Source organism: Coregonus clupeaformis, unplaced genomic scaffold (assembly GCF_020615455.1).
Source record: "Coregonus clupeaformis isolate EN_2021a unplaced genomic scaffold, ASM2061545v1 scaf1799, whole genome shotgun sequence".
Taxonomy (NCBI): domain Eukaryota; kingdom Metazoa; phylum Chordata; class Actinopteri; order Salmoniformes; family Salmonidae; genus Coregonus; species Coregonus clupeaformis.
The window spans coordinates 58616-80492 of NW_025535253.1; the positions used below are offsets into that span (position 1 = coordinate 58616).

Sequence of the window (21877 nt, forward strand, 5' to 3'; positions counted from 1 at the left end):
CACTACTTTAGACCAGAGAATGGCACCCTATTCCTATATAGTGCACCACTTTAGACCAGAGAATGGTACCCTATTCCCTATATAGTGCACTACTTTTGACCGAGAGAATGGCACCCTATTCCTATATAGTGCACTACTTTAGACCAGAGAATGGCACCCTATTCCCTATATAGTGCACTACTTTAGACCAGAGAATGGCACCCTATTCCCTATATAGTGCACTACTTTAGACTCAGAGAATGGCACCCTATTCCCTATATAGTGCACTACTTTAGACCAGAGAATGGCACCCTATTCCCTATATAGTGCACTACTTTAGACCAGAGAATGGCACCTATTCCCATATAGAGCACTACTTTAGACCAGAGAATGGCACCCTATTCCCTATATAGTGCACTACTTTAGACCAGAGAATGGCACCCTATTCCCTATATAGTGCACTACTTTAGACCAGAGAATGGCACCCTATTCCTATATAGTGCACTACTTTAGACCAGAGAATGGCACCCTATTCCTATATAGTGCACTACTTTAGACCAGAGAATGGCACCCTATTCCTCTATATAGTGCACTACTTTAGACCAGAGAATGGCACCCTATTCCTATATAGTGCACTACTTTAGACCAGAGAATGGCACCCTATTCCCTATATAGTGCACTACTTTTGACCAGAGAATGGCACCCTATTCCCTATATAGTGCACTACTTTTGACCAGAGAATGGCACCCTATTCCCTATATAGTGCACTACTTTTGACCAGAGAATGGCACCTATTCCCTATATAGTGCACTACTTTTGACCAGAGAATGGCACCCTATTCCCTATATAGTGCACTACTTTTGACCAGAGAATGGCACCTATTCCCTATATAGTGCACTACTTTACCACAGCTGTGTGTTTCCTGATCAAAAGTAGGGCACTATATAGGGCGCCGTTTGGGATGGAGCCCCAGACTACAGTGACCCCCTAACCCCCGTCTCCTGGAGAAGCTCCATGTTAACCCTTTTAGGGTCTGTGTCTTTGGGTGTCTTTTTACTGAGGGATGGAATGCCCCAGACTACAGTGACCCCTAACCCCCGTCTCCTGGAGAAGCTCCATGTTAACCCCTTTTAGGGTCTGTGTCTTTGGGTGTCTTTTTACTGAGGGATGGAATGCCCCAGACTACAGTGACCCCCTAACCCCCGTCTCCTGGAGAAGCTCCATGTTAACCCTTTTAGGGTCTGTGTCTTTGGGTGTCTTTTTACTGAGGGATGGAATGCCCCAGACTACAGTGACCCCCTAACCCCCGTCTCCTGGAGAAGCTCCATGTTAACCCTTTTAGGGTCTGTGTCTTTGGGTGTCTTTTACTGAGGGATGGAATGCCCCAGACTACAGTGACCCCCCTAACCCCCTTCTCCTGGAGAAGCTCCGTGTTAACCCTTTTTAGGGTCTGTGTCTTTGGGTGTCTTTTTACTGAGGGATGGAATGCCCCAGACTACAGTGACCCCCTAACCCCCGTCTCCTGGAGAAGCTCCATGTTAACCCTTTTAGGGTCTGTGTCTTTGGGTGGCTTTTTACTGAGGGATGGAGCCCCAGACTACAGTGACCCCCTAACCCCCGTCTCCTGGAGAAGCTCCATGTTAACCCTTTTAGGGTCTGTGTCTTTGGGTGGCTTTTTACTGAGGGATGGAATGCCCCAGACTACAGTGACCCCCTAACCCCCGTCTCCTGGAGCCCAAGATGTGCTCTGGGATATCTGGGTTGAATTCCCTGGACTGCAAAGTAAAACTCTCCCCACCTCCCCCAAACCCTCTCCCCTGGCAGCTCCCCACCTCCCCCAAACCCTCTCCCCTGGCAGCTCCCCACCTCCCCCAAACCCTCTCCCTGGCAGCTCCCCACCTCCCCAAACCCTCTCCCCCTCTATCAGGCTGGCAGCTCCCCACCTCCCCCCAAACCCTCTCCCTCTATCAGGCTAGCAGCTCCCCCACCTCCCCCAAACCCTCTCCCCTGGCAGCTCCCCACCTCCCCCAAACCCTCTCCCTGGCAGCTCCCCACCTCCCCCAAACCCTCTCCCCTCTATCAGGCTAGCAGCCCCCACCTCCCCAAACCCTCTCCCTGGCAGCTCCCCACCTCCCCCAAACCCTCTCCTGGCAGCTCCCCACCTCCCCCAAACCCTCTCCCTGGCAGCTCCCCACCTCCCCAAACCCTCTCCCCTCTATCAGGCTAGCAGCTCCCCACCTCCCCCAAACCCTCTCCCCTCTATCAGGCTGGCAGTCCCCACCTCCCCAAACCCTCTCCCCTCTATCAGGCTAGCAGCTCCCCACCTCCCCAAACCCTCTCCCTCTATCAGGCTGGCAGCTCCCCACCTCCCCCAAACCCTCTCCCCTCTATCAGGCTGGCGCTCCCCACCTCCCCCCAAACCCTCTCCCTCTATCAGGCTGGCAGCTCCCCACCTCCCCCAAACCCTCTCCCCTCTATCAGGCTAGCAGCTCCCCACCTCCCCCACCTCCTCTCCCCCTATCAGGCTAGCAGCTCCCCACCTTCCCCAAACCCTCTCCCCTCTATCAGGCTAGCAGCTCCCCACCTCCCCACCTCCTCTCCCTCTATCAGGCTAGCAGCTCCCCACCTCCCCCACCTCCTCTCCCTCTATCAGGCTGGCAGCTCCCCACCTCCCCCAAACCCCTCTCCTCTATCAGGCTAGCAGCTCCCCACCTCCCCCACCTCCTCTCCCCTCTATCAGGCTGGCAGCTCCCCACCTCCCCCAAACCCTCTCCCCTCTATCAGGCTAGCAGCTCCCACCTCCCCCAAACCCTCTCCCTCTATCAGGCTAGCAGCTCCCCACCTCCCCACCTCCCCAAACCCTCTCCCCTCTATCAGGCTGGCAGCTCCCCCACCTCCCCCAAACCCTCTCTCCCCTCTATCAGGCTAGCAGCTCCCCACCTCCCCCAAACCCTCTCCCCTCTATCAGGCTGGCAGCTCCCACCTCCCCAAACCCTCTCCTGGCAGCTCCCCACCTCCCCAAACCCTCTCCCCTCTATCAGGCTGGCGCTCCCCACCTCCCCCAAACCCTCTCCCTCTATCAGGCTAGCAGCTCCCCACCTCCCCCAAACCCTCTCCCCCCCTCTATCAGGCTGGCAGCTCCCCACCTCCCCCAAACCCTCTCCCCTCTATCAGGCTGGCAGCTCCCCACCTCCCCCAAACCCTCTCCCCTTTATCAGGCTAGCAGCTCCCCACCTCCCCCAAACCCTCTCCCCTCTATCAGGCTGGCAGCTCCCCACCTCCCCCAAACCCTCTCCCCTCTATCAGGCTGGCAGCTCCCCCACCTCCCCCAAACCCTCTCCCCTCTATCAGGCTGGCAGCTCCCCACCTCCCCAAACCCTCTCCCCTCTATCAGGCTGGCAGCTCCCCACCTCCCCCAAACCCTCTCCCCTCTATCAGGCTGGCAGCTCCCCACCTCCCCAAACCCTCTCCCCTCTATCAGGCTGGCAGCTCCCCACCTCCCCAAACCTCTTCCTCTATCAGGCTAGCAGCTCCCCACCTCCCCCAAACCCTCTCCCCTCTATCAAGTCAAACCCTCTCCTCTCCCCTCTATCAAGTCATACGGGAGCAGACATACCCCAGCCATGGGAACAGCCTTTGTTGCTCTCTCTCATCAGCCTCTATTTCAGCCCCACAGAGACCAAGTCACCTGCTCTCTCTCTCTCTACCTAGAGACAATACTACAAGGAACGCTGTTAAAGCCCGACCACAGAGACCAAGTCACCTGCTCCGTCTCTCTCTCTCTCTGTCTCTACCCAGAGACAATGGTACAGCCTTTATAATCCTGCTGTAGACCAGAAACACACCGCTGCAGCCTCCTGCACTGCCTGTCAGTCCTTTGTGTCTGTGACTGTGGGAATACCAAAGGCCTCCGGGTGTTGGGTTAGAACGGCGTATTCGCCCAGCCCAGCGCAGCACAATGCCAGTTCTTAGTCACCTGTACTCGTAACACCACAATAGACAGCTTAGCTTCATTCTACCAGTCTACCTGCCTGTAATATTACCTCAGCCTGAGGTAGGGTAGAGACCCGCGGAACAAAGGACCTCCTCTCCTTTCTCCTATGTTCCCTCTTTCTAGCAGCATGTTCTGCCCCTCTTCCTCAAGTGCTCTCCTTTCCCTCAGACCGGATCTAACTGGTTTCAGCATGAGGGAAAGTGACAAAGACTGCAGTTCTCTTGTAGTGGAAATCTGCTTCATGAGACTACTGGTTAACACTACAGGTCCATGATGTGAGGATATATTGATGTTTACTGGCTAACACTACAGGTCCATGATGTGAGGATATATTGATGTTTACTGGCTAACACTACAGGTCCATGATGTGAGGATATATTGATGTGTACTGGCTAACACTACAGGTCCATGATGTGAGGATATATTGATGTTTACTGGCCAACACTACAGGTCCATGATGTGAGGATATATTGATGTTTACTGGCTAACACTACAGGTCCATGATGTGAGGATATATTGATGTGTACTGGCTAACACTACAGGTCCATGATGTGAGGATATATTGATGTTTACTGGCTAACACTACAGGTCCATGATGTGAGGATATATTGATGTTTACTGGCTAACACTACAGGTCCATGATGTGAGGATATATTGATGTTTATTGGCTAACACTACAGGTCCATGATGTGAGGATATATTGATGTTTACTGGCTAACACTACAGGTCCATGATGTGAGGATATATTGATGTTTACTGGCTAACACTACAGGTCCATGATGTGAGGATATATTGATGTGTACTGCTAATACTACAGGTCCATGATGTGAGGATATATTGATGTTTACTGGCTAACACTACAGGTCCATGATGTGAGGATATACTGATGTTTACTGGCTAACACTTACAGGTCCATGATGTGAGGATATACTGATGTTTACTGGCTAACACTACAGGTCCATGATGTGAGGATATATTGATGTGTACTGGCTAACACTACAGGTCCATGATGTGAGGATATATTGATGTTTACTGGCTAACACTACAGGTCCATGATGTGAGGATATATTGATGTTTACTGGCTAACACTACAGGTCCATGATGTGAGGATATACTGATGTTTACTGGCTAACACTACAGGTCCATGATGTGAGGATATACTGATGTTTACTGGCTAACACTACAGGTCCATGATGTGAGGATATATTGATGTTTACTGGCTAACACTACAGGTCCATGATGTGAGGATATATTGATGTTTACTGGCTAACACTACAGGTCCATGATGTGAGGATATATTGATGTGTACTGGCTAACACTACAGGTCCATGATGTGAGGATATATTGATGTGTACTGGCTAACATACTACAGGTCCATGATGTGAGGATATATTGATGTTTACTGGCTAACACTACAGGTCCATGATGTGAGGATATATTGATGTGTACTGGCTAACACTACAGGTCCATGATGTGAGGATATATTGATGTGTACTGGCTAACACTACAGGTCCATGATGTGAGGATATACTGATGTTTACTGGCTAACACTACAGGTCCATGATGTGAGGATATATTGATGTGCTTCCACACTGTGAACCCAAAGCCTCCTCAACATCTCAATTAGCGCAATGACTTGCAGAGTATGAAAGCATGTCTCTTCCTGATGGAGTACATCAGAAGAACCAGAGAGCACTCAGCTGTGTTGGGCTGGTTAGTTCATTAGGACTGGAGCCAGAGAGCACTCAGCTGTGTTGGGCTGGTTAGTTCATTAGGGCTGGAGCCAGAGATGTGTTGGGCTGGTTAGTTCATTAGGACTGGAGCCAGAGAGCACTCAGCTGTGTTGGGCTGGTTAGTTCATTAGGGCTGGAGCCAGAGAGCACTCAGCTGTGTTGGGCTGGTTAGTTCATTAGGGCTGGAGCCAGAGAGCACTCAGCAGTGTTGGGCTGGTTAGTTCATTAGGACTGGAGCCAGAGCGCACTCAGCTGTGTTGGGCTGGTTAGTTCATTAGGGCTGGAGCCAGAGAGCACTCAGCTGTGTTGGGCTGGTAGTTCATTAGGGCTGGAGCCAGAGAGCACTCAGCTGTGTTGGGCTGGTTAGTTCATTAGGGCTGGAGCCGAGAGAGCACTCAGCTGTGTTGGGCTGGTTAGTTCATTAGGACTGGAGCCAGAGAGCACTCAGCTGTGTTGGGCTGGTTAGTTCATTAGGGCTGGAGCCAGAGAGCACTCAGCTGTGTTGGGCTGGTTAGTTCATTAGGGCTGGAGCCAGAGAGCACCTCAGCTGTGTTGGGCTGGTTAGTTCATTAGGGCTGGAGCCAGAGAGCACTCAGCTGTGTTGGGCTGGTTAGTTCATTAGGGCTGGAGCCAGAGAGCACTCAGCTGTGTTGGGCTGGTTAGTTCATTAGGGCTGGAGCCAGAGAGCACTCAGCTGTGTTGGGCTGGTTAGTTCATTAGGGCTGGAGCCAGAGAGCACTCAGCTGTGTTGGGCTGGTTAGTTCATTAGGCTGGAGCCAGAGAGCACTCAGCTGTGTTGGGCTGGTTAGTTCATTAGGACTGGAGCCAGAGAGCACTCAGCTGTGTTGGGCTGGTTAGTTCATTAGGACTGGAGCCAGAGAGCACTCAGCTGTGTTGGGCTGGTTAGTTCATTAGGGCTGGAGCCAGAGAGCACTCAGTTGGGCTGGTTAGTTCATTAGGGCTGGAGCCAGAGAGCACTCAGCTGTGTTGGGCTGGTTAGTTCATTAGGGCTGGAGCAAGAGAGCACTCAGCTGTGTTGGGCTGGTTAGTTCATTAGGGCTGGAGCAAGAGAGCACTCAGCTGTGTTGGGCTGGTTAGTTCATTAGGACTGGAGCCAGAGAGCACTCAGCTGTGTTGGGCTGGTTAGTTCATTAGGACTGGAGCCAGAGAGCACTCAGCTGTGTTGGGCTGGTTAGTTCATTAGGGCTGGAGCCAGAGAGCACTCAGCTGTGTTGGGCTGGTTAGTTCATTAGGACTGGAGCCAGAGAGCACTCAGCTGTGTTGGGCTGGTTAGTTCATTAGGCTGGAGCCAGAGAGCACTCAGCTGTGTTGGGCTGGTTAGTTCATTAGGGCTGGAGCCAGAGAGCACTCAGCTGTGTTGGGCTGGTTAGTTCATTAGGGGCTGGAGCCAGAGAGCACTCAGCTGTGTTGGGCTGGTTAGTTCATTAGGGCTGGAGCCAGAGAGCACTCAGCTGTGTTGGGCCTAGTTAGTTCATTAGACTGGAGCCAGAGAGCACTCAGCTGTGTTGGGCTGGTTAGTTCATTAGGCTGGAGCCAGAGAGCACTCAGCTGTGTTGGGCTGGTTAGTTAATTAGGGCTGGAGCCAGAGAGCACTCAGCTGTGTTGGGCTGGTTAGTTCATTAGGACTGGAGCCAGAGAGCACTCAGCTGTGTTGGGCTGGTTAGTTCATTAGGGCTGGGGCCAGAGAGCACTCAGCTGTGTTGGGCTGGTTAGTTCATTAGGACTGGAGCCAGAGAGCACTCAGCTGTGTTGGGCTGGTTAGTTCATTAGGGCTGGAGCCAGAGAGCACTCAGTTGGGCTGGTTAGTTCATTAGGGCTGGAGCCAGAGAGCACTCAGCTGTGTTGGGCTGGTTAGTTCATTAGGGCTGGAGCAAGAGAGCACTCAGCTGTGTTGGGCTGGTTAGTTCATTAGGGCTGGAGCAAGAGAGCACTCAGCTGTGTTGGGCTGGTTAGTTCATTAGGGCTGGAGCCAGAGAGCACTCAGCTGTGTTGGGCTGGTTAGTTCATTAGGACTGGAGCCAGAGAGCACTCAGCTGTGTTGGGCTGGTTAGTTCATTAGGGCTGGAGCCAGAGAGCACTCAGCTGTGTTGGGCTGGTTAGTTCATTAGGGCTGGAGCCAGAGAGCACTCAGCTGTGTTGGGCTGGTTAGTTCATTAGGACTGGAGCCAGAGAGCACTCAGCTGTGTTGGGCTGGTTAGCCCTAATGTACTGCAGTATTTAATGTACTGCAGTATTTAATGTACTGCAGTCTTTAATGTACTGCAGTCTTTACTGTACTGCTGTCTTTACTGTGAATAGTGTTATGTCTGGGATGACGTACTGTACTGCTCAGTATCTGTTTGGATACAGATGTGTACTGTATCAAACCAGCACTAGTGAGCCAGTAGTGACTGACTGACAGAGCAAATTGTTTGTCTTAAGCAGCAGGAGATTGTGTGAATGTGTGTTGGTCAGTGATAATATGTAGCGAGACCATACTTCTATGTTAGGAGTGGATTCTGAAGGAGTATACACACCCTTCTCTTGCTAGTTTCACTTTAAGCTAAAGGGATGTTTGACATTTTCTACAAACTCTCCCTCTTAATCGGGACCTTTATTTTAGTCAGCTGATATTTCCTGATAAGAAGCTGTAGCTGGTCTGCGTCTGTCAACAACCGCCCCCAGCAGACTAGGACCTAGTAGAGACCCCCAGCAGACTAGGACCTAGTAGAGACCCCCAGCAGACTAGGACCTAGTAGAGACCCCCAGCAGACTATGACCTAGTAGAGACCCCCAGCAGACTAGGACCTAATAGAGACCCCCAGCAGACTAGGACCTAGTAGAGACCCCCAGCAGACTATGACCTATTAGAGACCCCCAGCAGACTAGGACCTAATAGAGACCCCAGCAGACTAGGACCTATTAGAGACCCCCAGCAGACTAGGACCTATTAGAGACCCCCAGCAGACTAGGACCTATTAGAGACCCCAGCAGACTAGGACCTATTAGAGACCCCCAGCAGACTAGGACCTATTAGAGACCCCCCAGCAGACTAGGACCTAATAGAGACCCCAGCAGACTAGGACCTATTAGAGACCCCCAGCAGACTAGGACCTAATAGAGACCCCCAGCAGACTAGGACCTAGTAGAGACCCCCAGCAGACTAGGACCTATTAGAGACCCCCAGCAGACTAGGACCTATTAGAGACCCCCAGCAGACTAGGACCTATTAGAGACCCCCAGCAGACTAGGACCTATTAGAGACCCCCAGCAGACTAGGACCTATTAGAGACCCCCAGCAGACTAGGACCTAATAGAGACCCTATTAGAGACCCCCAGCAGACTAGGACCTATTAGAGACCCCCAGCAGACTAGGACCTATTAGAGACCCCCAGCAGACTAGGACCTAATAGAGACCCCCAGCAGACTAGGACCTAGTAGAGACCCCCAGCAGACTAGGACCTATTAGAGACCCCCAGCAGACTAGGACCTATTAGAGACCCCCAGCAGACTAGGGACCTATTAGAGACCCCCAGCAGACTAGGACCCATTAGAGACCCCCAGCAGACTAGGACCCATTAGAGACCCCCAGCAGACTAGGACCTAATAGAGACCCTATTAGAGACCCCCAGCAGACTAGGACCTATTAGAGACCCCCAGCAGACTAGGACCCAATAGAGACCCCCAGCAGACTAGGACCTAGTAGAGACCCCCAGCAGACTAGGACCTATTAGAGACCCCAGCAGACTAGGACCTATTAGGAGACCCCCAGCAGACTAGGACCTATTAGAGACCCCCAGCAGACTAGGGACCTAATAGAGACCCCAGCAGACTAGGACCTATTAGAGACCCCCCAGCAGACTAGGACCTAATAGAGACCCCCCAGCAGACTAGGACCTAGTAGAGACCCCCCAGCAGACTAGGACCTATTAGAGACCCCCAGCAGACTAGGACCTATTAGAGACCCCCAGCAGACTAGGACCTATTAGAGACCCCCAGCAGACTAGGACCTATTAGAGACCCCCAGCAGACTAGGACCCTATTAGAGACCCCCCAGCAGACTAGGACCTAATAGAGAACCTATTAGAGACCCCCAGACTAGGACCTATTAGAGACCCCCAGCAGACTGGGACCTATTAGGAGACCCCCCAGCAGACTAGGACCTAATAGAGACCCCCAGCAGACTAGGACCTAGTAGAGACCCCCAGCAGACTAGGACCTAGTAGAGACCCCCAGCAGACTAGGACCTATTAGAGACCCCCAGCAGACTAGGACCTATTAGAGACCCCCAGCAGACTAGGACCTATTAGAGACCCCCAGCAGACTAGGACCTATTAGAGACCCCCAGCAGACTAGGATCTATTAGAGACCCTAATAAGTTGCGTTTTATATTTTTTGTTCAGTGTATATAGAGCAGACACAGACCAAATGGGACCCTATTCCCCTCAGGGCTCTGATAAAACCTAGTGTGCTACATAGGGAATAGGGAGGGATGCAAACAAAGTTATTTAAACAAAGCTACCAGACACAGCTACTAAATATAGAGTAGTGGGTGTTGGTTTGAGTAAAGGGGGCCCTGTTGGTTTGAGTAGGGGGGCCCTGTTGGTTTGAGTAAGGGGGCCCTGTTGGTTTGAGTAAGGTGGGCCCTGTTGGTTTGAGTAAAGGGGGGCCCTGTTGGTTTGAGTAAGGTGGGCCCTGTTGGTTTGAGTAAGGTGGGGCCCTGTTGGTTTGAGTAAAGGGGGGCCCTGTTGGTTTGAGTAAAGGGGGGCCCTGTTGGTTTGAGTAAGGTGGGCCCTGTTGGTTTGAGTAAGGTGGGCCCTGTTGGTTTGAGTAAGGGGGGCCCTGTTGGTTTGAGTAAGGGGGCCCTGTTGGTTTGAGTAAGGGGGGCCCTGTTGGTTTGAGTAAGGGGGGCCCTGTTGGTTTGAGTAAGGGGGGCCCTGTTGGTTTGAGTAAGGGGGGTCCTGTTGGTTTGAGTAAGGTGGGCCATGTTGGTTTGCGTAAGGTGGGCCCTGTTGGTTTGAGTAAAGGGGGCCCTGTTGGTTTGAGTAAGGTGGACCCTGTTGGTTTGAGTAAGGTGGGTTGGTTTGAGAAGGGGGCTGTTGGTTTGATAAGGGGGTCATGTTGGTTTGCGTAAGGTGGGCCGTGGTTTGAGTAAAGGGGTTGGTTGAGTAGGTGGAACCTTGGTTGAGTGAGGTGGCCCTGTGGTTGAGTAAGGTGGGCCCGTTGGTTTGAGTAAGGGGGGCCCTGTTGGTTTGAGTAAGGGGGGCCGGAGTAAGGGGGCTGTGGTTGGAGTAAGGGGGGCCCTGTGGTTTGAGTAAGGGGGCCCTGTGGTTTGAGTAAGGGGGGCCCTGTTGGTTGGAGTAGGGGGACTCCTGCTGGTTTGAGCAAGGGGGACTCTGTTGGTTGAGAAGGGGGGCCGATTGAGTAAGGGGGTCCCGGTGGTTTGAGTAAGGTGGGCCAAGTGTTGGTTTGCGTAAGGGTGGGCCCTGGGTTTGAGTAAGGGGGGAAGGGTTTGAGTAAGGGGACCCTGTGTGTAAGGTGGGGTGGTTTGAGTAAGGGGGGCCTGTTGGTTGAGGAAGGGGAAAGGTGAGTAGGGGGGGCGGTTTGAGTAAGGGGGGCCCTGGGTTTGAGATAAGGGGGTGTGGAGGAAGGGGACCCAGAAACCCATGATGTTTGCCCTGGGTTGTAACGTATTGTGGTGCAGTGATGGCGTGTCTGTATGAAAAGAGAGACTGTTGTCAAAGGGTGTTCCTCTGGCCTCCAATGTTGAAGAGCAAATATACAGTGCCTTGCAAAAGTATTAATCTCCTTGGCGTTTTCCTATTTTGTTGCATTGACAACCTGTAATTTAAATATATTTTTTGGGATTTCATGTAATGGACATACACAAAATACTCCAAATTGGTGAAGTGAAACTGAAAAAAATAACTTGTTTCAAAAACATTCTAAAAAATAAATACTGGAAAAGTGGTGCGTATTCACCCCCTTTGCTATGAAGCCCTAAATAAGATCCTGGTGCAACCAATTACCTTCAGAAGTCACATAATTAGTTAGATTGCACACAGGTGGACTTTAAGTGTCACATGATCTCAGTGTATATATACACCTGCTGAAAGGCCCCAGAGTCTGCAACACCACTAAGCAAGGGGCAGCACCAAGCAGCGGCACCAAATGAAGATCAAGGAGCTCTCCAAACAGGTCAGGGGACAAAGTTGTGGAGAAGTACAGATCAGGTTGGGTTATAAAAAATATCACAAACTTTTGAACATCCCATGGAGCACCACTAAATCCATTATTTAAAAAATGGAAAGCATATGGTACTTTCAAACAAACCTGCCAAGAGAGGGCCGCCCACCAAAACTCAAAGACCAGGCAAGGAGGGGCATTAATCAGAGAGGCAACAAAGAGACCAAAGATAACCCTGAAGGAAGACAAAGCTCCACAGTGGAGATTGGAATATCTGTCCATAGGACCACTTTAGTGTACGCTCACAGAGCTGGGCGTTTTGGAAGAGTGGCCAGAAAAAAGCCATTGCTTAAAGAAAAATAATAAACACGTTTGGTGACTTTCCTCAAAAGTGGGCATGTGAGACTCCCAAACATATGGAAGAAGGTACTCTGGTCGATGAGACTAAATTGGCTTTTTTGGCCATCAAGGAAAACGCTATGTCTGGCGCAAACCCAACACCTCTCATCACCACGAGAACACCATCCCTACATGACCCTAAGCATACTGCTAAAGAAAAGTAACACTCAAGTGGTTTAAGATGGGAAACATTTAAATGTATTGGAATGGCCTAGTCAAAGCCCAGACCTCAATCCAATTGAGAATCTGTGATATGACTTAAAAGATTGCTTTACACCAGCGGAACCATCCAACGAAGGAGCTGAAGCAGTTTTGCCTTTGAAGAATGGGCAAAATCCCAGTGGCTAGATGTGTCAAGCATAGAGACATACCCGAAGAGACTTGCAGCTGTAATTGCTGGCAAGGTGGCTCTACAAAGTATTGATTTGTAAGGGGGTGAATAGTTACTGCACGCTCAAGTTCTGTTTTTTTGTCTTATTTCTTGTTTGTTTCACAAGAAAAAAATATTTTGCATGTTCAAGTGGTAGGCATGTTGTGTAAAATCAAATTATACAAACCCCAAAATCACATTTAATTCCAGGTTGTAGGGGCAACAAAATAGGAAAAATGCAAGGGGTGGTAATACTTTCAAGCCACTTAAACTTTCAAGTCAAGTCAAATGTTAATTTAGTTATGTATTGATGTCAATGGGAGACTAAGTGAAATGTGACTTTAATGGAAGTTATGATTCACCCTCTAATGTGTGATATCAGATCCGAGCCTCACTTTTGACCACTAACATCACACTGCCACCACCCTGTCTAACAGTTACATCACGTCAACAATACGGCTGTTTTATGTGTGTAAAACTCTGAGCCTTCGCGCCGTTCACCAGGAACACACCACAGCATGTTCACAGTGCCAACGTATCTATAACAGTTTTTAAATATGAAACGTCAACTGTATCTCCTGCCTGTTTCCAGAGAGACCTCCAGCATCCCCGTCATCCCTCTCTGGGTCTGAAGGAGACTAAAGACATGGACCTGTGTCATTCAGAGGTACAGACCACCATTTCACCACTTTTTTGACATTTAGGTCGATTATCAGGCACTTCTCATCCAAGACCAACACTACAGTCACTACAGCAGCTGTTTATCAATCTCTATTCTCCATTTGTTCACTAGTATGTACTCAATATAAGGGTGCGTCCTAATTAGACCATTCTATGTTATGACTACTATATGCGGCCCTGGTCAAAAGTAGTACTCCAAAGGGAATACAGTGCCATTGGGACGTGAACCATTTGTTCACCATTTAGTTAGGTTCAATAGAATCAAATTTAGAACCCCCTTGATGTTTTGACCTCAGCAATAGCTTTATTATTGTAAACTAGGTCACGGCTTTATCAACCAGGGAAAAGACAACAGCACAGTAAGCCTACCGGTGGTGGGGAATACCTTGATGTCACCTTTTATACCCCTGGGAGGTACAGATAAGGGTTTGGCAGTATCTAGATGATAGACTGATGCTGAGTCCCAAATAGCACCCTATTCTCTATATAGGTCCCTTATGTTGACCAGAGCCCTATGGGCCTTTGGTCAAAAGTAGTGCACTAGGGAACGAGGTGCCGTTTGGGACTCCGACCTTCCTGTATCTGTCTGACAAGTTAAGTGTGCCCTACTTTCTAGTCTGTAATCAACTAGCTTTAATTACCAGGTGTCGGTGACATACTGTCTGGCTTCTAGCCAGAGACGCAACTTGATCGTCACGCTTAGAGAGACACTTCCGCTGGGTTGGGCTCAGGTTTGGTTGGTTCTAGAGAGGGGAGAGATGCATACCTGTTAAAGCACCCTGGACTGGTGTTTTGATGGGTTGTTGGCTCAATAGGACAGTGGATGGTGTTTTGATGGGTTGTTGGCTCAATAGGACAGTGGATGGTGTTTTGTTGGGTTGTTGGCTCTATAGGACAGTGGATGGTGTTTTGTTGGGTTGTTGGCTCTATAGGACAGTGGATGGTGTTTTGATGGGTTGTTGGCTCTATAACAGTGGATGGTGTTTTGATGGGTTGTTGGCTCTATAGGACAGTGGATGGTGTTTTGATGGGTTGTTGGCTCTATAGGACAGTGGATGGTGTTTTGATGGGTTGTTGGCTCTATAACAGTGGATGGTGTTTTGATGGGTTGTTGGCTCTATAGGACAGTGGATGGTGTTTTGATGGGTTGTTGGCTCTATAACAGTGGATGGTGTTTTGATGGGTTGTTGGCTCTATAACAGTGGATGGTGTTTTGATGGGTCATTGGCTCAATAGGACAGTGGATGGTGTTTTGATGGGTCGTTGGCTCAATAGGACAGTGGATGGTGTTTTGATGGGTCGTTGGCTCAATAGGACAGTGGATGGTGTTTTGATGGGTTGTTGGCTCTATAGGACAGTGGATGGTGTTTTGATGGGTTGTTGGCTCTATAACAGTGGATGGTGTTTTGATGGGTCGTTGGCTCAATAGGACAGTGGATGGTGTTTTGATGGGTTGTTGGCTCTATAATAGTGGATGGTGTTTTGATGGGTCGTTGGCTCAATAGGACAGTGGATGGTGTTTTGATGGGTTGTTGGCTCTAACAGTGGATGGTGTTTTGATGGGTTGTTGGCTCAATAGGACAGTGGCTGGTGTTTTGATGGGTCGTTGGCTCTATGGGACAGTGGATGGTGTTTTGATGGGTTGTTGGCTCTATAACAGTGGATGGTGTTTTGATGGGTTGTTGGCTCTAACAGTGGATGGTATTTTGATGGGTTGTTGGCTCTAACAGTGGATGGTGTTTTGATGGGTTGTTGGCTCAATAGGACAGTGGCTGGTGTTTTGATGGGTCGTTGGCTCTATGGGACAGTGGATGGTGTTTTGATGGGTTGTTGGCTCTATAACAGTGGATGGTGTTTTGATGGGTCGTTGGCTCTATAACAGTGGATGGTGTTTTGATGGGTTGTTGGCTCTATAACTGTGGATGGTGTTTTGATGGGTTGTTGGCTCTAACAGTGGATGGTGTTTTTATGGGTTGTTGGCTCAATAGGACAGTGGCTGGTGTTTTGATGGGTTGTTGGCTCAATAGGACAGTGGATGGTGTTTTGATGGGTCGTTGGCTCAATAGGACAGTGGATGGTGTTTTGATGGGTTGTTGGCTCAATAGGACAGTGGATGGTGTTTTGATGGGTTGTTGGCTCTATAACAGTGGATGGTGTTTTGATGGGTTGTTGGCTCTATAACAGTGGATGGTGTTTTGATGGGTTGTTGGCTCTAACAGTGGATGGTGTTTTTATGGGTTGTTGGCTCAATAGGACAGTGGCTGGTGTTTTGATGGGTTGTTGGCTCAATAGGACAGTGGATGGTGTTTTGATGGGTCGTTGGCTCTATGGGACAGTGGATGGTGTTTTGATGGGTTGTTGGCTCTATAACAGTGGATGGTGTTTTGATGGGTTGTTGGCTCTATAACAGTGGATGGTGTTTTGATGGGTTGTTGGCTCAATAGGACAGTGGATGGTGTTTTGATGGGTTGTTGGCTCAATAGGACAGTGGATGGTGTTTTGATGGGTTGTTGGCTCTATAACAGTGGATGGTGTTTTGATGGGTTGTTGGCTCAATAGGACAGTGGATGGTGTTTTGATGGGTCGTTGGCTCTATGGGACAGTGGATGGTGTTTTGATGAGTTGTTGGCTCAATAGGACAGTGGCTGGTGTTTTGATTGGTAGTTGGCTCAATAGGACAGTGGATGGTGTTTTGATGGGTTGTTGGCTCTTTAATAGTGGATGGTGTTTTGATGAGTTGTTGGCTCAATAGGACAGTGGCTGGTGTTTTGATGGGTTGTTGGCTCTTTAATAGTGGATGGTGTTTTGGTGAGTTGTTGGCTCTTTAATAGTGGCTGGTGTTTTGATGGGTTGTTGGCTCTATAATAGTGGCTGGTGTTTTGATGGGTTGTTGGCTCTATAATAGTGGATGGTGTTTTGATGGGTCGTTGGCTCTATGGGACAGTGGATTGTGTTTTGATGGGTCGTTGGCTCTATGGGACAGTGGATGGTGTTTTGATGGGTCGTTGGCTCTATGGGACAGTGGAAGGTGTTTTGATGGGTCGTTGGCTCTATGGGACAGTGGATGGTGTTTTGATGGGTCGTTGGCTCTATGGGACAGTGGATGGTGTTTTGATGGGTTGGCACTACTTTGTTTCAACAGGACTTAACAAGACTTTATAACCGTGTGTTGATGGTCTCTTCTCTGTTCTGTGGCGTTTTTTCCAGGACTTCATCCTGGAGCACTACAGCGAAGATGGCTCCAGCTTCGAGGAGGAGATTGCTGACCTGATGGACCTGAGACAGGTACATTCACCACAGGTCTCATAGCATTCTGCATTGTCAGGGTGAAGCTGGGTTCTCTATGGAAGCACCCCCACCACACACATCTTGAGCCCTGTCTTGTTGTACATACAGAATAAAGAGAACGGTCTTGTTGTATTTTGACCTGCTTTCCCCACCGTACCCACAGGCCTGCCGTACCCCCGGTCGCAATGACACCGGCGTCGAGCTCCTGGCCAAGTATTTCAGCCACCTGCCTCTACTGGAGAGCCGCTTCTTCGCCCCTACCCGCCAGATGGGCGTCTTCTTTACTTGGTACGTTCCACCTCACTGTCTCCACAACCCGTCAATCATGGTATGACCCAGCCCAGGGGTCCAGGTATCTATAGTACCTTCACCTCTCATATTCTAGTACTGTAGATGGTTGTTTCCATGTTGAAGAACCAAGCAGCCTGATCTGAATGAGGTGTCTCCGTGGTAACCATGTGTGAGGACATTGCATCTCTGATAAGATAACCAGAGTTCTCAAGTTTTTATTTAAAGATGCACTATGCAGAAATCGTTCTGCCATTTCCTGGTTGCTAAAATTCTAATAGTTCGCCTAATTTCAGTTTGTGACAAAACAAGGAAGTATAGTGTAGAGAATCATTGTACCATCTAAACTGCTGTGAAATATATTTTTAACTACCAATATTGTATTTTCAGCTGTTTGAAGCTGGTGTACAAAACCAAAAATAAAAGACGCAAAAATGAAACTTAAGAACAGGAAGCATAGAAATAGCGCACATAGAACAGATCTACCGCTTCTTAGACTGGCTTTCAATGACAATGACAGATCTAGAACTCACATTTCTATGTGAATTTTGTCGGGTCTCCCAAAAATTTACATATTGCCGCTTTAAAGTGCATTATCACAAGGTTTCCTCCTACTTTAGAAAGAATATACAGACCTCACCACTGTCTGTCTGTCTGTCTGTCTGTCTGTCTGTCCCTCCCTCCAGGGGTCAACATGGTGTTATGATTCTCCTGGTGACCTCACCACTGTCTGTCTGTCTGTCTGTCTCTCCCAGGTATGACTCGTTCACAGGCGTTCCAGTTTGCCAGCAGAACATCTCTCTGGAGAAGGCCAGTATTCTGTTCAACATCGGCGCTCTGTACACCCAGATCGGCACGCGCTGCAACCGGCAGACAGGCTCCGGCCTCCAGGATGCAATCACAGCCTTCCAGAAGGCTGCAGGTGAGGAGACACACTAGAATCACAATGGGCTGTGACCCACATGGCACCTTATTCCCTATATAGTGCCGTTTGGGTCCAATGGGCCCTGGTCAACAGCAGTGGACAGGCCCAGGTCAACAGTAGTGCCCAGGTCAACAGTAGTGGACAGGCCCAGGTCAACAGCAGTGCACAGGCCCAGGTCAACAGTAGTGGACAGGCCCAGGTCAACAGCAGTGCACAGGCCCAGGTCAACAGTAGTGCCCAGGTCAACAGTAGTGCCCAGGTCAACAGTAGTGCCCAGGTCAACAGTAGTGCACAGGCCCAGGTCAACAGTAGTGCCCAGGTCAACAGTAGTGCACAGGCCCAGGTCAACAGTAGTGGACAGGCCCAGGTCAACAGTAGTGGACAGGCCCTGGTCAACAGTAGTGCACTATGTAGGGAATAGGATGCCATTTGGGACGACACCAGTGGCCATTATTACACTAACACAAGCTAGACTGTAGTAACCCTGGTGGAATATAAAGTACAGTCCAGAGTTGGATCACTAGAGCTTTAGAAGATTTGACTTAATTTATACATTTTGTGAGTTTGTAGGTCACTTATCCCACAGTTGCTGCGGTGACCAATTCTCTCCTTGTGCGATCTTTGTTTAACGGTCTGGAAAACAGCCTGTCAGAGAAAGCCGGTTGACAGTTTCATGTCAGAACAACTCTATTGACTGTCTACTGGTAAAGCTGAACCATCCCTCTGCAGTCAACCCAATCTAGTACAGTACTGTCAACCCAATCTAGTACAGTACTGTCCCTCTGCAGTCAACCCAATCTAGTACAGTACTGTCCCCCTGCCGTCAACCCAATCTAGTACAGTACTGTCCCCCTGCAGTCAACCCAATCTCGTACAGTACTGTCCCTCTGCAGTCAACCCAATCTAGTACAGTACTGTCCCTCTGCCGTCAACCCAAACTAAAGACCTCTTCCATCGCTTCACTTTGTCATCTACTGCAGAACAGGCTTTTGACTGGAGCTAGTTTCACTGTCTGGCAGAAAGCCACTGAGTTACCTTCTCTAGTTTCCCTGTCTCAATTATACTATTCATTGATCTCAATTATACAATACGGTGTATTGATGATCAACTCCAGGACATAGTCAGATAGCTGATGATCAACTCCAGGACATAGTTGTGGGCCATATGTCTTTCAGCTCAGCCAGAAGAGATTGATCTGCTATCCAGATAGACTCTTGTTTTGGTTGACAGACTGACGGAAGGCCTCTTATTTACAGATCACACTGACATACAGCCCTACCTTCTGTCTGTCCTGGTAACACACTGACATACAGCCCTACCTTCTGTCCTGGTAACACACTGACATACAGCCCTACCTTCTGTCCTGGTGACACACTGACATACAGCCCTACCTTCTGTCCTGGTAACACACTGACATACAGCCCTACCTTCTGTCCTGGTAACACACTGACATACAGCCCTACCTTCTGTCCTGGTGACACACTGACATACAGCCCTACCTTCTGTCCTGGTAACACACTGACATACAGCCCTACCTTCTGTCCTGGTAACACACTGACATACAGCCCTACCTTCTGTCCTGGTAACACACTGACATACAGCCCTACCTTCTGTCCTGGCCTAACACACTGACATACAGCCCTACCTTCTGTCCTGGTAACACACTGACATACAGCCCTACCTTCTGTCCTGGTGACACACTGACATACAGCCCTACCTTCTGTCCTGGTAACACACTGACATACAGCCCTACCTTCTGTCCTGGTAACACACTGACATACAGCCCTACCTCTCTGTCCTGGTAACACACTGACATACAGCCCTACCTTCTGTCCTGGTAACACACTGACATACAGCCCTACCTTCTGTCCTGGTGACACACTGACATACAGCCCTACCTTCTGTCCCGGTAACACACTGACATACAGCCCTACCTTCTGTCCTGGTAACACACTGACATACAGCCCTACCTTCTGTCCTGGTAACACACTGACATACAGCCCTACCTTCTGTCCTGGTAACACACTGCCATACAGCCCTAACTTCTGTCCTGGTAACACACTGACATGTACAGCCCTACCTTCTGTCCTGGTAAGACACTGACATACAGCCCTACCTTCTGTCCTGGTGACACACTGACACTACAGCCCTACCTTCTGTCCTGGTAACACACTGACATACAGCCCTACCTTCTGTCCTGGTAACACACTGACATACAGCCCTACCTTCTGTCCTGGTAACACACTGACATACAGCCCTACCTTCTGTCCTGGTAACACACTGACATAGCAGCCCTACCTTCTGTCCCCTGGTAACACACTGACATACAGCCCTACCTTCTGTCCTGGTAACACACTGACATACAGCCCTACCTTCTGTCCTGGTAACACACTGACATACAGCCCTACCTTCTGTCCTGGTGACACACTGGACACATACAGCCCTACCCTTCTGTCCTGGTAAGAACACTGACATACAGCCCTACCTTCTGTCCTGGTAAGACACTGACATACAGCCCTACCTTCTGTCCTGGCGACACACTGACATACAGCCCTACCTTCTGTCCTGGTAACACACTGACATACAGCCCTACCTTTCTGTCCTGGTAACACACTGACATACAGCCCTACCTTCTGTCCTGGTAAGACACTGACATACAGCCCTACCTTCTGTCCTGGTGACACACTGACATACAGCCCCTACCTTCTGTCCTGGTAACACACTGACATACAGCCCTACCTTCTGTCCTGGTAACACACTGACATACAGCCCTACCTTCTGTCCTGGTAACACACTGACATACAGCCCTACCTTCTGTCCTGGTGACACACTGACATACAGCCCTACCTTCTGTCCTGGTGACACACTGACATACAGCCCTACCTTCTGTCCTGGTGACACACTGACATACAGCCCTACCTTCTGTCCTGGTGACACACTGACATACAGCCCTACCTTCTGTCCTGGTAACACACTGACATACAGCCCAGAGAGTATAATGGCGTCATGTTAATGTCAGGGGGGGTGAAAACAACAGTGGGCTAACTTTGAGCTACCGTTGTTATGTTCGGTACAGGTGTGGCAAATCAGGCCTAGCCTGTGTTGGAACGCTCTGTGTTGGACGTGTCGATAAACGCACGTACGGACACGCACGGACACGCACAACGCAGCTACGCACACACATGGACACGACACTCGCCATTTTCACAAGTCACCCAAGGAGCCTGAGGTTGAACTCAATTGGGACACATGCGTCCCAAATAAAGGCAGATTTCCTACATAGGCGCTACTGGCCCTGGTAAAGAAGTGTCCGTTATGTAGGGAATAGGTGCATTATGTGGGAATAGGGTGCATTATGTAGGGGAATAGGTGCGTTATGTAGGGAATAGGGTGCATTATGTAGGGAATAGGGTGCATTATGTAGGGAATAGGGTGCATTATGTAGGGAATAGGGTGCTTATGTAGGGAATAGGGTGCATTATGTAGGGAATAGGGTGCATTATGTAGGGAATAGGGTGCATTATGTAGGGAATAGGGTGCGTTATGTAGGGAATAGGTGCGTTATGTAGGGCATGTAGGAATAGTGCATTATGTAGAATAGGGTGTGCGTGTATGTAGGAATAGGGTGCGTTATGTAGGGAATAGGGTGCATTATGTAGGGAATAGGGTGTATGTAGGGAATAGGGTGCGTTATGTAGGGATAGGTGCATTATAGGGAATAGGGTGCATTATGTGGAATAGGGTATTATGTAGGGAATAGGGTGCATTATGTAGGGAATAGGGTGCATTATGTAGGGAATAGGGTGCATTATGTAGGAATAGGGTGCATTATGCAGGGAATAGGGTGCGTTATGTAGGGAATAGGGTGCGTTATGTAGGGAATAGGGTGCATATGTAGGGAATAGGGTGCATTATGTAGGGAATAGGGTGCATTATGTAGGGAATAGGGTTTATGTAGGGAATAGGGTGCGTTATGTAGAATAGGGTGCATTATGTAGGGAATAGGGTGCATTATGTAGGGAATAGGGTGCATT

General features: G+C 49.5%; 1 pseudogene; it reads left to right on the plus strand.

Moving 5' to 3' along the window:
* The window catches only part of LOC121561948, a 62241-nt pseudogene that overhangs the window by 20236 nt on the left and 20128 nt on the right, over positions 1–21877 (plus strand).